At 42.7% G+C, this 17,569-nt stretch overlaps 1 protein-coding gene and 1 non-coding gene across 3 annotated transcripts in view; both read left to right on the top strand.

Annotated features, from left to right (window-relative positions):
• The first annotated feature begins 3,158 nt into the window (after positions 1-3,158).
• On the top strand, positions 3,159-3,231 carry TRNAG-CCC (transfer RNA glycine (anticodon CCC)). The gene has a single exon. It is a non-coding gene; the product is annotated as a tRNA-Gly (tRNA).
• A 9,272-nt stretch (positions 3,232-12,503) lies between these two features.
• LOC131752345 (protein FAM163A) overlaps positions 12,504-17,569 on the top strand; it is an 87,946-nt gene continuing 82,880 nt past the window's right edge. Inside the window, exon 1 of one of the 2 annotated variants that reach the window (XM_067030812.1) lies at positions 12,504-12,915. The gene's annotated coding sequence lies outside the window, so the exon portion shown is untranslated. Of the gene's footprint in view, positions 12,916-13,319; positions 13,507-17,569 lie in introns of those variants that run through there. The other variant, XM_067030809.1, reaches the window with a different exon arrangement.

Genomic DNA, 17,569 nt, shown 5'->3' with positions numbered 1-17,569 from the left:
TATTTTGGTGTGTGTGTGAGCAGTGTAAGATAGGGATCCAGTTTCATTCTTTTACACATGGTTATCCAGTTTTCTCAACAACATTTATTAAAGGAACTATCCTTTCCTCTCCCCCTATTGTATGTTCTTTGAGCCCTTGTCAATGATTAGTTAACCATACCTGCATGTGTTATTTCTGGGTGCTCTATTCTGTTCCATTGATCTATGTGTCTGTTTTTATGCCAATACCATACTGGTTTTTTTTGTTTGTTTTTTTGTTTTTGTGGTACACAGGCCTCTCACTGTTGTGGCCTCTCCCGCTGTGGAGCACAGGCTCTGGACGTGCAGGCCCAGTGGCCATGGCCCACGGGCCCAGCCGCTCTGCGGCATGTGGGATCTTCCCAGACTGGGGTATGAACCTGTGTCCCCTGCATTGGTAGGAGGACTCTCAACCACTGCACCACCAGGGAAGCCCTACCATACTCTTTTGATTACTACTAATTTGTAATATAGTTTGAAATCTGGGAGAGTGATGCCTCTGGTTATGTTATTCTTTCTCAAGATTGCTTTGACTGTTCAGGGTCTTTTGTGGTTCTATACACATTTTAGGATTGCTTGTTCTATTTCTGTGAAAAATGCCACTGGGATTTTTATAGGTATTGTATTGAATCTGTAGATCACCTTGGGTAGTATGGACATTTTAACAATTTTAATTCTTCCAATCCATAAACATGGGATATCTTTCCATTTATTTGTGTCTTCTTCAATTTATTTTATCAATATCTTATAGTTTTCTGCATACAGATGTTTCACCTGCTTAGTTAAATTTATTTCTAATTATTTTATTGTTTTTCATGCTATTATAGATGGGATTGTTTTCTTAACTTCTCTTTCTGATAGTTTGTTGTTAATGAATAGAAGTACAACTGATTTTTGTATACTGATTTTATAGCCTGCAATTTTAATGAATTTGTTTATCAATTCTACAGTTTTTTGGTGGACTCTAGGGTTTTATATATATATATATAGTTATATCATCTACAAATGGAGACAATTTTACTCCTTCCTTTCCAATTTGGATGCCTTTGTCTCTTTTTATTTTCTAATTGCTCTGGTTAGGACTTCTAGTACTATGCTGAATGAAAGTGGCAAGAGTGGGCATCCTTATCTTGTTACTGAGGGCAGCATTACCCTGATACCAAAGCCAGACAAGGATACTACAAAAGAAGAAAATTACAGACCAGCATCCCTGATGAACATACATGCAAAATACTTCACAAAATACTAGTAAGCAGAATTCAATAGCACATTAAAAGCATCATATGTCATGATTAAGTTGGATTTATCCCCAGGATGCAAGGGTGGTTCAACCTATGCAAATCAATAAATGTGATACACCACATTAATAAAATGAAAGATTAAAAATTGTATTATCATCTCAATAGAGATCATTTGACAGAGTCAACAACCTTTCATGATAAAAACTTTCAGCAAATTGGTATAGAAGGAATGTACCTCAACATAATAAAGGCCATATATGACAAGCCCACAGCTAACATCATACTTAATGGTGAGAAGCTGAAAGCTTTTCCTTTAGGAACAAGACAAATGCTACATCCTTGATGGCAAAGAAAGACTATAGTGCCAACGATGTTACTAGGTCTATTCAGATCTTTTGCATAATTTGAGTAAATCACTTATGTATTCTATCCCCATGTGAAGATAGGCTAATAATCCCAGTTCACATAGGCCTGGAGAGGTTCCCAACCATGTGAATTAATTGCCAAATATATAATTGTGTTGAGAAAGATAAGTTAATATCCTGCCTATGTTTTAGGTGGCTAAAAACAGACCAAGGCAAACGAATTCTTTTTTTTTTTCTTTCTTTCTTCTTCTTATTTTTTTATTTTTGGCTGCGTTGGGTCTTCATTGCTGTGTGCAGGCTTTCTCTAGTTGCGGCAAGCGGGGGCTGCTCTTCGTTGAGGTGCACAGGCTTCTCATCGCAGTGGCTTCTGTTGTTGTGGAGCATGGGCCCTAGGCGTGCAGGCTTCAGTAGTTGTGGCTCACGGGCTCTAGAGCGCAGGCTCAGTAGTTGTGGCACATGGGCTTAGTTGCTCCGCGGCATGTGGGATCTTCCCGTACCAGGTCTCAAACCTGTGTCCCCTGCATTGGAAGGCGGATTCTTAACCACTGTACCACCAGGGAAGTCCCTCTATTTCTTTAAATCACTCTCCTTTGATTTAAGCAATTGCAGGAACCACTTAAGGAGGTTACAAGTCTGAATCAGAAATTGCTCTTTACTTATTTACTGAATTATCCCATAGCTTTTTGTGAATTTTGATTCAAAAACGGATTCATCCTTCAATATATTCTGGTGGCCCATGCCAAATGGAAATTGGATGTCAACTTTGCTTCATATGGAAATATAGATGCCCTAAAGCTCTTTGGTGCTGGCTGGAGCTTTCAGGGTATGGATTTTGGTACTGTATTCCCATACAGCCACACACTTTTTTACCCTCAGTTTGCTGTACCAGTTACCTTAACTCAGTGGTGAGAAAGTACTTTACTATGATTATAATACATTTCAGCACATTGTTTTAGTGAGTTATATTTGTACCACCACCACCCACCCACCCCGCCCACCCAAGAAAAGAGACTGACCACATTCAACTCTAAAAGCAGCTACACTGGCTGTAAAGTGGTTGCTTAGTCTTGTACATGGGGCTGTCCTGGCCACCAGGGCAGGTGTGAGGAGCCAGAGGAGAGGATGTGAACACAAACCTGCTCAGAGAGGCTTCCTAGAGTGTGAAAGTAAAAAGGGTTGCTCGATAGTGATATGAACATGAAGCACACAGAGATGAGTCAGGGACCCTAGCAACTCTCTATTTTTTAAAGCTGTCTTTATTGTATACTAACTCTGCATAAGCACTGGGCTAGGCAATCTCCATATGTGCAGCCTTAAGAGGTAGAGAGTATTTATCTCCCATTTTGCAGCTGAGGAACTAAGGTTAAGAAAGATTAAGTAACTTTCCCAAGGTTACTCTGGCTGTGAAAAGATCCAGACTCAGTTTGTTTGATTAAAAGGTTCATGCTGTTAATTGTTTGACTGTTGACTATACTATTTGTTTTTGCAGTATGATTATTTAAAATTCAAGCCAGTAACTCGTGATTCCTGGACTTCCCTGGTGGTCCAGTGGTTAAGACTCTGTACTCCCAATGCAGGGGGCCTGGGTTCGATCCCTGGTCAGGGAACTAAATCCTGCATGCTGCGACTAAGAGCCCACATGCCACAACGAAAAGATCCTGCATGCCACAACTAAAGATCCTGCCTGCTGCAACTAAAGATCCCGCATGCCACAATGAAGATCCTGTGTGCTGCAACTAAGACCTGGCACAGCCAAATAAATAAATAAATATTTTTTAAAATTCCTGATTCCCAAGAAGCAACTATAAAATAAAAGACTTTATCTTAAGAGAGGATAGATGCTTCACTTGTATTGGGGAGACCAAGAAAGGGAGACAGAATGAAATGCAAAGTTGAATAAACTTAAATGCAAGATAAAATTCAGACCTTCACAGAGGTAGCACACCCCTTTTTGTTGGATAATTCATTACACCTTACCAGAGTCTCATTTCCAAGGACTTGTGAGAGAAGACCACACCCGCATTATTTCTGGGAGTTTTCAGAACTCATTTTCTCACATTTCTCTCTGTCTCATGTATATTCACACATGCTCTTCCTTCCTGACCTGCACTGCATCAGGCACAAAGCCAACCCCCTTCACTTGTCCCTACACACCCACAAATTCACTCACAGAAATGCATATTGTCAGTTTAGAAACTTTGCTGAAGATTTGGAGGAAGAAGTTCACAGGAAGGGGTGACATGTGCCTGTGTCCACTGTCCTCCTCTCTTCCTCCTTGTTCTTTTTTTTTTTTTTTTCCCTCCTTGTTCTTTACATCCCAGGAGCAACAAAGTCTTTCCCTTGCCTCATGGAAAACAGTTTTTTGAAAATCAATTTCCCCCCTAAATTTAGAAAGGAAATTTGGTGCATATACTGTCTATTAATACAACACACCCCTTACAGAGACTGGAGTGGCATTCAAATACATCAATGTTTTTGCAGAATTAATAAATACTGAGATAAATAAAGATTTTAAATAGCCTCACTGTTGCTTGAGATTTGCCACCAAATCAGATCAGATCAGCTCAGGTTCTTTCTCAAATGAGATCTTTTCTATACTGATGTTCAGAGGTTTTTGAATTTCCAATTGTGGATAAGGGATTGTAGAACCGTATAAGAGAAAACCACTGAAGTGGGTTTTATAATCTAACCTCTCTCTAGAGACATCTGTGGTCTTAACCACTGATTAAACAGTATTTGACATCTTTAAAAAGAAAAACTTAAGTCCTAGCTCTGATTTAATATGTGACTTGAATGTCAGATGGCAGAGTTGGTCATATGGAAGAAATTAAACTAACACTCCTTTTTGTTTTTTTGTGGTATGCGGGCCTCTCACTGTTGTGGCCTCCCCCGTTGCAGAGCACAGGCTCCGGATGTGCAGGCTCAGCGGCCATGGCTCACGGGCCCAGCCACTCCACGGCATGTGGGATCTTCCCGGACGGGGGCACCAACCCGTGTCCCCTGAATCAGCAGGCCGACTCTCAACCACTGCGCCACCTGGGAAGCCCTAACACTCCTTTTTGAAGCTTCCACCAGCAAAACCTGTCTTTAGGTAAAAAGAATTTTTATTTACCCAATTATACTGACAACACCAAGACAGCTTCAGAAAGACAGGAACAGCCTTCTCAGATAAGGGAGGAGGAGATGTTTCCACTGGCCAAAGAGACTAGGTTGAGGTGATGTAGTGCCTTCTAAAGGGTCCTTTTATTTTGTTATTATTATTTTAAAAAATAAATTTATTTATTTTGGCTGCCTTGGGTCTTCACTGCTGTGCGCGGGCTCTCTCTAGTTGCAGCGAGTGGGAGCTACTCTTAGTTGTGGTGCGCAGGCTTCTCACTGCGGCGGCTTCTCTTGTTGCGGAGCACAGGATCTAGGCACGTGGCCTTCAGTAGTTGTGGCAGGCGGCCTCAGTAGTTGTGACCCGCGGGCTCTAGAGCGCAGGCTCTGTAGTTGTGGCGCACGGGCTTAGTTGCTTCGTGGCCTGTGGGATCTTCCAGGACCAGGGCACAAACCCGTGTCCCCTGCATTGGCAGGTAGATTCTTAACCACTGTGCCACCAGGGAAGCCCTATTATTGTTTTTTTAATTTGGCCGCGCCACACAGTAGGTGGGATCTTAGTTCCTCGACCAGGGATCTAACCTGTGTCCCCTGCAATGGAAGGGCATAGTCTTAACCACTGGAGCACCAGGGAGGTCCTGGGTCCTTTTATTTTATAATGAAAGTCAATAGAAAATTATTATTGACTTTACAACTTACTTTACTAGAATGCATCTAAGAGAGCAAGGGATATAGGTAATTGCTTTTTTCCTTGATGTAGTCTTATAGATCTCTAGCCAAATGGCAGAATTTTTACCCCAAAATAAGTCCTCCCAGATTAAAACAAAAACAATACCTTCACACATGCAACTGGAGATCTTCTGCTTCTGATAGTGACAGACCCATACTCCTGAAGGGTAAGCTGAGGATAACTAAAAGGTTGGATAAAACATGTTTAAAATCTTAAAAGCATCAAAGAGCTAACAAGTTAATAAGGGATTTCTAGCATTAAAGCCCCAAGAGAGGATAGAAATCCAAAGAGATGAACCTTACATTTGGGACACTGGGGGCATTTGATAATCCTGGTTAAAGGTCAAAAGTTGGAGCCCATGGTTCACCAAAGGTAGGGATGCTGCTAAACCACCCTCTGCTTTGGGTTGGGATCCTAAAGGAGTTACACTCTAGGGTAGGGTGAATGGAAGTGCACTTGTACTTGGGTGTGGGCTGGATTTAGTGACTAATTTCTCATGAATAGTATATGGCGGAGGTGATGCTTTTTCTCCACATGATCCTTCCTCCTGGGTTTCTTTTTTTCAATTTTTATTTATATTGGTAGAATAGTTGATTTATATATTATGTTAGTTTTAGGTGTACAGCGTACTGATTCAGTATTTTTTCAGATTATATTCCATTATAGGTTATTGTAAGATAATGCGTATAATTCCCTATGCTATACAGTATGTTCTTGTTGCTTATTTACTAAACATATAGTAGTTTGTATCTGTTAATCCCATACCCCTAATTTATCCCTCCCCTCTTTTCTCTCCCTTTTGGTAACCCCAAGTTTGTTCTGTATCTGTGAGTCTATTTCTGTTTTGTATCTACATTCATTAGTATTATTTTTTAGATTCCACATATAAGTGATATTATATAGTATTTGTCTTCCTCTGTCTGACTTATTTCATTAGCATTATATTCTCTAAACTGAAGATCAACAAGGATATGGAAGACTTGAACAAACTATAAAAGAGCTGGATATAACATACACCTATAGGATGCTTCACCCAACAACAGCATTCTTCTCTGGTGCACATGAAACCTTCTCTAGGATAGACCATACATTGGGCCATAAAATAAGTCTAATACATTCTAAAGATTTGACATCATAGAAACCATGTTCTCTTACCAGAATGGAATAAAATTAGATAATAATAACAGAAATAAATTTGGGAAATTCACAAATATGCACAAATTAAACAACATACTCCCAGATTACCAATGGGTCAAGGAAGAAATCAAATGGAAAATTAAAAAGTTGAGATGAATGAAAACACAACACACCAAAACTTATGGAATGTAGTGAAAGCAGTGCTTAGGGAGAAATGTATACCTATAAACAGCTATATTAAAAAAGAAGAAAGAAAAAAAAAAAGAAAGATCTCAAATCAATTACTTAAACTTCTACCTTAGGAAACTAGAAAGAGCAAACTAAATTCAAAACAAGAAGGAAATAATAGAGATTAGGGTGGAAGTAAGTGTGATGTAAAATAGAAAAACAATAGAGGATCAACAAAACCAAAAACTGTATCTTGAAAAAGATCAACAAAATTGACAAACCTTTAGCTAGACTGATCAAGAAAAAAGAAAACTCAAGTTACTAAACTCAAGAATAAAAGCTAACCACTACTGACATTACAGAAATAAAAAGGATTATAAAGGAGTACTATGAACAATTGTATGACAACAAATTAGATAACCTTGAAAAAGTGGACAAATTCCTTGAAAGATGCTAACTACTGCAACTGACTCCAGAAGAAACAGAAAAATCTGAATACACCTATAACAAATAAAGTACTTTAATTAGTAATTAGAAAACTACTCACAAAGAAAAGCCTAGACTCAGATAGCCTCACTGATGAATCATATTGTTTAAAGATGAATTTTTTTTTTTTTTTGTACACGGGCCTCTCACTGTTGTGGCCTCTCCCGTTGCAGAGCACAGGCTCCGGACATGCAGGCTCAGTGGCCATGGCTCACGGGCCTAGCTGCTCTGCAGCATGTGGGATCTTCCCAGACCGGGGCACAAACCCGTGTCCCCTGTATTGGCAGGCGGACTCTCAACTACTGCACCACCAGAGAAGGGAAGCCCTAAAGATGAATTAACACTACTCCTTCACAAACTCTTCCAAAATAGTGGGAGACGAGGGAACACTTCTCAATTCATTCTATGAGACCAGCATTACCCTGATGCCAAAATCCGACAAAGACATTACAAGAAAACCACAGACAAATATCCCTTATGAATATAGATGCAAAACTCTGCAACAAAATATTAGCAAATCAAATCCAGTAACATACAAAATGGATCATACACCAGGACCAAGTGAGATTTAGCCTAGGAATGTAAGGTTGTTTTAAAATCCAAAAATCAATGAATATAATACACCATTTGAACAGAATGAAAGCTGAAACCACTTGATCACGTCAATAGATGTAGAAAGCATTTGATAAAATCCAACACCCTTTTTAAAAATAAAAAACACTCAACAAACGAGGATTAAAATGTACCTTCTTCAACCTGATAAAGGACATCTATGGAAAAACCCACAGCTAACATACTTAATGGTGAAAGACTGAATGCTTTCCGCCTTAAGATCAAGAACAAAACAAGGAGGTCTGCTATTTTCACTGCTATTAAAAATTTCACAAGAGGTTCTAGCCAGGACAGAAAAAGTAGAGAGAAGAAGGCTGACCACAATGGAATCAAAGTAGAAATCAATAACAGAAAGATAACATGAAATCTCCAAACACGTGTAAACCAAACAACACACTGCTAAATAACCATTTGATCAAAAACGAAGTTTTGGGCTTCCCTGGTGGCGCAGTGGTTGAGAGTCCACCTGCGGATGCAGAGGACACGGGTTCGTGCACCGTCCGGGAGGATCCCACATGCCGTGGAGCGGCTGGACCCTTGAACCATGGCCGCTGAGCCTGCGCGTCCGGAGCCTGTGTTCCGCAACGGGAGCGGCCACAACAGTGAGAGGCCCGCATACCGGAAAAACAAACAAACAAACAAACAAAAAACGAAGTCTTAAGGGAAGTTAAAAAAAAAAACATATTGAATCAAATGAAAGTGAAAATACAACATATCAAAATTTGTGGGACCCTGTGAAAGCAGTGCTGAGAAGAAATTCACTTCACTAAATGCATGTATTAGAAAAGAAGAAAGTCTCCAATCAATAATCTAAGTTTCCACCTCAAGAACCTAAGAAAAAAGAGCAAAATAAACCTAAAGGAAGAAGAAGGGAGACAAGATTAGAGCTAAATAAAACTGAAAACAGAAAAACAATAGAGAAAATCAGTAAACAAAGAGCTGTTTCTTTGAAAGAATCAATAAAATCAACAAACCTTTAGCAAGACTGACAAAGAAAAAACGAGATAACACAAATTACCAATGTTTCAAGAATGAAACAGGGAATATACTACAGACCCTGCAGACATCAAAAAGATACCAAGGGAACACAATGAACAACTCTACACACATAAATTTGACAACTTAGATGAAATGTCAGTTTTTCGAAAAATGCAAAGTACCACATCTCACCCAATCTGAAGTAGACAATTTTAACAGCCCTATAACTATAAGGAAATTAAATCTGTAATTTAAAAACTTCCAAAAAAGAAATTTCCAGCCTCAGATAGTTTCACCGTAGAATTCTACAAGCATTTGAAGAAGACTCAACATCAAATCTACATCACCGCTTCCAGAAAACAGAATAGGAGGAAACACTTCCCAATTCGTTTTATGAAGCCAGTATTACCCTGATACCAAAATCAGACAAAGACAGTATAAAGAAAGAAAACTACAGACCAATACCTCTCATGAATATAGACACAAATGTGCTTAAGAAAATATTAGCAAATAGAATTTAGCAACACATAAGGAGAATTATATACCATGACCAAGTGGGTTTTATTCCAGGGACACAAGACTGGTTCAAACTTTAAAAATCAATCAATGTTAAGTCACCACATTAATAGGCTAAAAAGAAAAATCACATGGTTATATAAACCAATCTGACCAAATTCAATGCCAATTTATGACAAAAACTTTCATAAAAATAGGAACAGAAGGCAAATTTGTGAAGTTGATAACTACAGCTAATTTATACTTAATGATGAAAAGACTGAATGCTCTCTCCCTAATTCTTATCAAAATATCAGCAAGGTTCTTTGTAGATATGGAGAAGATTATTCTAAAGTTTAAATGGAAAGTCAAAGGAACTAGAAGATCCAAAACGATTTTGAATAGGAAGAATAATGTGGGCAGAATCGGTCTGCCCAATTTCAAGATTTATTATATCACTACAGTAATCAAGACCCATAACAGGCGAAACTGAAAAATCAGACCTTATCAAAATTTAAAACTTCCTCTGCAAAGGAAGAAAAGAAGAAGTATTCATGTAAAGAGGATGAAAAGACAAGCTACAGACTGGGGAAAATATTTTCTAACCACACATGCACAAAAGGACTAGGAACTAGAATATATAAAGAATTCTCAAAACTCAACAGTAAAAAAATAAACAATCCATTTAGAAAATGGCCAAAAGATATAAATAGATATTTCACCAAAGAGAACATATAGATGCAAATATAGATGGCATATAAGTATGTGAAAATATGTTCAACATCATTAGCCACTAGGGGAATGTAAATTAAAACCACCATGAGCTATCATTACAGATCTATCAAAATGGCTAAAGTCTTAAAAACAGCGACAACACCAAATGTTGACAAGGACGTGGAGAAATGGGATCACTTATACATTGCTAGTGGAATGGAAAAATGGTACAGCTACTCTGCAAAACAAGTTGGCAGTCTCTTAAAAAACTAAGCATGCAACTACCACACAATCTAGTGATTGCTCTCCTGGGTATTTATGTCAGCAATATGAAAACTTAACATTTACACAAAAACCTGTACATGAATGTTTACAGCAGCTTATTTGTAATCTCTCAAAACTGGGGAAAAAAACCCCAGTGGTCTCTCAATGGGTAAATGGATGGTTAAGCAAGCCATGGTACATCCATACCACCCAATAAATAAAACTGGATGAATCTCCAAAGAATTATGCTGAGTAGGAAACAAATCCAAAAGGTTATACACTGTATGATTTCATTTGTATAACATTTTTGAAATTACACAATTGTAGAAATGATAAACAGACAAGTGGTTTCCAGGGGTTAGGGATGGGAAGGGGTGCCAAGGGAAGCAGGTGTGGCTATCAAAGGGAAACCTGAGGGATTCTTGTGGTGAGTAAAGATCTGAAGAGGCATTTCACAAAACAGAAAATTCAATTAGCCTATAAACACATGTAAAAGTGCACAACCTCATTAGTCATTAGGGATATAAAAAGATGATCACAATTTTGATACCATTCCACAGCCATCAGATTGACAAAAATTAAGAAGTCTAACAATATTATGTTTTGGAAAGGATGTGGAACAAGTGGAACTATCATACATCTCTGGTGGGAGTGTAAACTTTATGACCACTTTGGAGAACAATCTGGCAGTATCTGATAAAGTTAAATATAAGTATACCCTATAGCTTAGCAATTCCCCTCCAAGGTATATAACACTAAAGAAGAACTTGCCCTTGCACACCAGGAAATATATGTATATACAAGAATGTTATTAGCAGTATTATTTGTAATAACCCCAACTACAACTACATGCAACAAAAATAGATGACCTCATAAACATAACCAAGTGAAAGAAGAGGCCAGACACACAACAAAATATTCATGCTACACTACTCCATTTACAGAAAGTTCAAAAACTATAGCGTTTAGGGATGTATAACAAGATGATAAAACTATAAAGATGTATAAGGAAATAATTACCATAAAGTTAGGATAGTTGTTGCTTTAGGGGGAAGGACTTATGAAAGGGAATGGGATCTGGGTTGATGGCAATGATCTGGGCGGTTATTACAAGGTTTAGTAAATCATGATGTCTTAGGCTGTATGTTGTCTTCATTTTCTCTGTGTATAATTGTTTATAACAAAATAACGCATCTCTTCATATTTCACTGCCTTGTCTTCAAGAAGAAAAGAGGAGGGAAGAATGTAGGTGTGAGGTTTTGTGTGAGAAAAGGCAGCACAGGAAAATCTGAGGTCAAAATTTAAAACTTGTGAAGAAAGAGGGAAAAAAAAGTGGAGTCTTGAGGGGATGGCAAACCTGCTGGCATGATTAGGTGTGCCTATGGATGGGTTTTTTTTTTTTCTTTTAAGTGCTTTAGGAATAATAAAGTTTGCTCCAAGTACTATTTCTTACTCCCTTCCTTTACAACAGGGCCTGAGCTGAGGGACTATGGTTTTTCAGGGTTTTTTATTTTGTTGTTGTCATTTATTTGTTTGGTTTTCAAATTGATACTTCATTCACCTTTGCTTTGAATCCTCCAGACTATCCGGGGTATGAAGAGGAAAACATTTGATGTGGAGGAGAACCCTCCCTCCTCCCCAGTCATCAGTCCAGCCAAGACTGGAGAGCAGGGTCAGGAGAAAGATAAACAGGCCAAAACAGGTAAAAGTTCCAAAAGTTTGGAAGTGCTAGAAAGTGACAGAAAGATGAGTTTCCACCTCATCCTGTCAAGTTTTTCGAGCAGATCTTCTGAACTACTGATGTCAGAACTATTGTTTGGGGTACAGCACATAAGCAACTTTTAAAACTTTTAAAAAACTTTACAAGAGGATGATTTAACAAGAAACCTAGAGCACCGTTAACGTTTTCTTCTTGTGTTGTGGGGTGGGGAAGAGCATTGCTTCTTTTTTCCTGCTTTTTCCTGCCAGATCTTGCCATCACAACTCTGATCTTACACTGACTCCCTACCCCGCCACAAGGACCGGGTACCCCTCGACGGCGGGAACATCAGGTGTCACTGGACTTCCAGGGACCACTGCGGGCCGGAAACAGGAAAACAGATGAGCCTTTTAGGCGGCTCTCAAGGCGAAGTCCAGTGGATAGCGACACACCCTGGTCCTTAAGACTCTCATTCTCCCGGGAGCTTCCGTGCTGGACCCAATCTGTATGTAGCAAGCCAAGTCCCCCGCGGGAGCGTTCCTAGGGCGGTCGACTCCAAGTTTACATTTCTTAGGCAAAAAGGCAGTGGAGCTAACGGAAGCCTCTTTGGAAGGCAACAGCCTGCGCTGTTTTATCCCTTCCCTTCTCCCTGGAGCAGGCAGCCTCTCTAGCAGGGGATTCTCCCAGGACTGGGGCCAGCGCCAATCAGGACGCTCGGCACCTGCCCCCAGCCCCGGCACCTGGAGGAGCGATGAGGTTCTCGGCTCGGTGCAAAGCCAGTCCTCTGAGCGTCGGGGAGGGCGGAGGAGCCTCACGTGGGCCTCCCCAACTGGGGGCGCCCGGAAGGACGCGCGCAGACCCCGTGGGAACCGAACGCGGGAGTCGCCGCCCGAGCTGAGCCGCTTAGCTGAGGTAATGTGTAAGGCGCTGCTCCGCGCCGAGGTTCCCAGAAGGAGAGGGAGGGGAGGGGAGGGGAAGGGAGGGGAGGGGAGGGGAAGGGAGGGGAGGGGAGGGGAAGGGAGGGGAGGGGAGGGGACCTCGCGGGGCGCCTGACTCCGAGCGGGGACGGGGATGTGTCGGGCCAGTGTGTACTTTCGAGGGCGCCTCTGCAGCCAGGTAAGCGCTCCCCGGGGCCGCCGCCCTCTGCCCACCCCTATCTTGGTCGTGGCCGTGCCCGGCTGGCTCTGGGTCGGCGCTCGCCTCTCCTGCTCGGCCCCCGAGCCGAGGGGGTGGGGGTGGACGTCTTGGGCCTCAAGGCCAGGCCGCGGGTCGCGCCGTCCCCGCCCCGGGGCGGGCCTTGCCGGGTCCCTGCCCCCGGCCGCACCGCAGCAGCTGCTGCTGCCGCCGCCTCAGCCCCGCGTTGCCGACCTGCTCCCGGCGCCTTCCGCCCGGCGGGACCCCACACGGACGCGGCTGCTGCGCCTCGGCGCCCGCGAGCTCCTGAGGACCATGCGGCTGCCCGGGCCCGCGACACGGCGGGCTGCGAGGGCTGGCCGGGCGCTAGTGAGTGAGCGGGGCGCCGGGCCGGGGCTGCTGACCCGGGGTGGGTGGGAGCGGTCGGACTGTGCGGCGGGGTGGATCCGAGCGCACGGGCGCCGCCGGGCCAGCCTTGCAATCTGGGCTGGGTGTGCTGCTGGTTTTCCTGAAGTTTTACAAAATAAGGCGGGCGGAGGTGCGTTCGCGGCGCGGGGTCGGCCTCTCAGGTCCAGGACTGCCGGGGGCTGACCGTCTGCCTCAGGGACACAGAAACCGGACTCTCACCTGGGCCGCGGTCCGCTTCCTCCTGAGGCCCCGGGGCGGGCGTCCCGCACCCCATCCCCCAGGGCCTTGCGCTGACAGGCGGGCGCGGCGGGCTTGTCTAGAGGCACCGGCCACATCGAAGCTCCGCTCAGCGGCCCGGAGGAGGGTTTGGCCGGGGTAGAGAGATCGGGAGGTGAGCGGAAAGCAGTGTCGGGGTGAAACCTGCATTCTGCTGCTCGAGTCCCCTTCATTCGGAGCCTGGCTGGGATGGGCGAGTGGCGTTCCCAGCGCGGCGCCCGGGAGACCGCCTGCAGGGGGGCTTCCTCGCTGCTCTGCGCCTCCGAAGGCAGCGAAGGAGGGCAGGAGTGGAGAGCTGTCTTCTCTGTCAGTGCCCCTGGGCTATTTACACCACCCGTGTTCCTGTGTCTCACGTGGGCATTGCTTTCCTCTGGTGGAACTGTGGGGCTCTGGAAGTTCGCTCTAACTAGTTTGATGTGGCGGGAATGTAGCCAACCCGCAGGCTGCGGCCCCGCAGTCAGTTGAGGCACTTTGTCTCGTCCTTTCCAGTCTGCCCAGCTGCGGACCCTCCCCTAGCCCCAGGTCACGCTTGCGGCCTGGCTGGAGGACCCCGGTTGCGGGGAGGGTGGTTCTCACCGGCAGGGCTAGAGGTCCGATTCTGAGGAGGCAGCCGTGTAACTGGCAGGGGTCGACGTCTACGCAGTCTGGTATCAGTGCCCTGCCCGGCCCACCGGTGTCTGAGGCAGACCCCACGTTTTATACCTTGTGAAAGACTGACAATGGGGGACTTCAGGTCCTGCATGTTCACTTTGCCTGCGATTGGCTGGGATCTGGAATCTTGGCGGGGGGGAGGCCACTTTCTTTCTGTACTAATGAAGTACTTGAAATTATGTTCAGATCTTGTCCGTTTCCTTCAAACTGACAGAGGTGGACTAAGGGGAAGAAAGAGCAAAGGAACATTCTCTGAAAGCAATGATAATTTCTCAGACCTCTCCCAGGAGGTTCCGGCTTCTGTGCCTGAGAGAATCCAAACCCGCATATAAAATATAGAGATGGGGGTCATGTTGGCATGCAGGGAGGAACTGAAATATGGCTTCCTGAGGTTCAGCCAGGGCATTCGATCAGCAGCAGCGCCCTCCCTCATTATCATAATTTCTGCCATCCTGGGGGATGAAATGAGACAGGACCATGTGTAAATGGGAAAAGCCTCAAGTTCTTTGGGAGGAGGGAGTGTTACATACCTAGATAGAAGCTCTAGCACCACTGGCATTCCTGCCAAAACTAGAAATCTGCATTTAGTGACCTCATCAAAAATAGTGCTTGGGAAAGGAAAGATGGGCTCTGGTGCCGATGAGAGCAAGTCCTTCATGTTTTGCCCAAGGATCTCTGTTTTGCCTCTGACTTGCCCATCTGAAATTGGAAATGAGCTCTGCTTAGACCAGAGTGCCCTCTTAGTATGAATACAAACATTATCTGGCAGCAGCGGAGGCTGGCACAGAAACAGCCCACCCCTCACCCAGAGGCCTTGGGTGGGATTTTAGTGAGCTCTTCTGCTAACTTTGGAAGGAGGGTGTGGTGACTTCAAGGAGGAGTTGGGAATCCTCTGGGTGGCCACTTAACAAAAGAGCCGTTGGGCCCTGGCTGGGCTGTTCCAGGTCCTGTCAACTGTGAAAAGTGCCCTGAGGTTTAGAATCTGGCCTGATGATTATTAACACTGATGAAAGCTGCTACTATTTGTTAAGTATCTTATATGTAACAGATATAAAGCTTTGCAAAATCAGTATTATGATCTCCATATTTCATGTGAGGAGACTGAGTTTGGGAAAGGTTAAGTAATTTGCTAAGATCATAAAGCTATTCAGTAGCAAAGCTGTGCCTGGAACCCAGGTCTGTCTTATTACAAAGTCTCTGCTTCTTCCACAGCACAATACTTCTCCCACTAAGAATAGACACACATGTGGTAGCTGAAAATCTAGAACATTGTGAATAAAGACTGTTATTTGTAGGTCCGAGGGATGTTTGTGACCCCATTAGATTTCAGAGAAAGTGCTGGCCTAGTAAAACTAGATGCTCTTTTTTCCCAGTAGGACTCAGGCATTTAATTCATACACAATTGATTAATTTCTTTAATATGTAAATTGTAAGCTGCAGTGACGTATTTATTTACCTTTCAGTTAGCAAACATCAAAAAGATGGATAAACTGTTGATGAGGTTCTGGAAAAATAGGCAGTTTCATATATTGCTGGTTGGAGAGTAAACTGGTACAACTCCTTTGGAGAGCATTTTAGAAAAGTATATCAAAATTAGAAATGCCCATGCCATCTGACTCAATGATCTCATTTTTAGGAATCCGATTTGCCATTGTTCTTGCATGTAGCCACAAAGACATGTGTATATTATAGCATTGTTTGAACTATGAAAGAACAACCTACATGCTCATCAAAGGGGGATTTGTGGTACTTCCAGATAGTTGAATACTGTTCTGTTCATCCATAAAAAAAGATTTAGGAAGCTTACTATATATATGGCAGTTTTCAAGATATAGGGCTGAGTGGAAAACATACATAAGGTATTTATAATATGCTACTCTTCATGCTATAAAAGAGGAGGAAGAAGGAGCGGTCCAAGATATTTGCTTGCATTTGCATAACCATATACACAAAACCTAATAATACCTGTTGCCTCCAGGGAGAGTGGACCTGTAAACTCTTTTGTACATTTCTTAACATCTTTATTGGAGTATAATTGCTTTACAATGGTGTATTAGTTTCTGCTGTATAACAGTGAATCAGCTATACATAAACATATATCCCCATATCCCCTCCCTCTTGTATCTCCCTCCCTCCCTCCCTATCCCACCCCTCTAGGTGGTCACAAAGCACGGAGCTGATCTCCCTGTGCCATGCGGCTGCTTCCCATTAGCTATCCACCCTACGTTTGGTAGTGTATATATGTCCATGCCACTCTCTCACTTCATCTCAGCTTACCCTTCCCCCTCCCTGTGTTGTCAAGTCCATTCTTTACGTCTGCGTCTTTATTCCTGTCCTGCCCCTAGGTTCTTCAGAACCTTTTTTATTTTTGGATTCCATATATATGTGTTAGCATACGGTATTTGTTTTTCTCTTTCTGACTTACCACTCTGTATGACAGAGTAATATTCTGTTACGTACCACATCTTCTTTATCTATTCATCTGTCGGTGGACACTTAGGTTGCTTTCATATCCTGGCTTTTGTAAATAGAGCTGCAATGAACATTGTGGTACATGACTGTTTAAGAGGAGACTGTAAGTTCCCCTATGCTTACTTTCTGGAGAGTTTTTATCATAAATTGGTGTTGAATTTTGTTGAAAACTTTTTCTGCATCTATTGAGATGATCATATGGTTTTTCTCCTTCAATTTGTTAATATGGTGTATCACATTGATTTGTGTATATTGAAGAATCCTTGCATTCTTGGAATAAATCCCACTTGATCATGGTGTATGATCCTTTTAATGTGCTGTTGGATTCTATTTGCTAGTATTTTGTTGAGGATTTTTTCATCTATGTTCATCAGTGATATTGGCCTGTAGTTTTCTTTTTGTGTGACATTTTTGTCTGGTTTTGGTATCAGGGTGATGGTGGCCTTGTAGAATGACTTTGGGAGTGTTCCTCCCTCTGCTATCTTTTGCAAGAGTTTGAGAAGGATAGGTGTTAGCTCTGCTCTAAATGTTTGATAGAATTTGCCTGTGAAGCCATCTGGTCCTAGGCTTTTGTCTGTTGGAAGATTTTTAATCACAGTTTCAATTTCAGTGCTTGTGATTGGTC

The sequence above is a fragment of the Kogia breviceps genome, chromosome 1 (assembly GCF_026419965.1).
Source record: "Kogia breviceps isolate mKogBre1 chromosome 1, mKogBre1 haplotype 1, whole genome shotgun sequence".
Classification (NCBI taxonomy): Eukaryota; Metazoa; Chordata; class Mammalia; order Artiodactyla; family Physeteridae; genus Kogia; species Kogia breviceps.
Note: the sequence above shows the minus strand (reverse complement) of the source record. Positions and strands in the feature narration are given on the sequence as shown.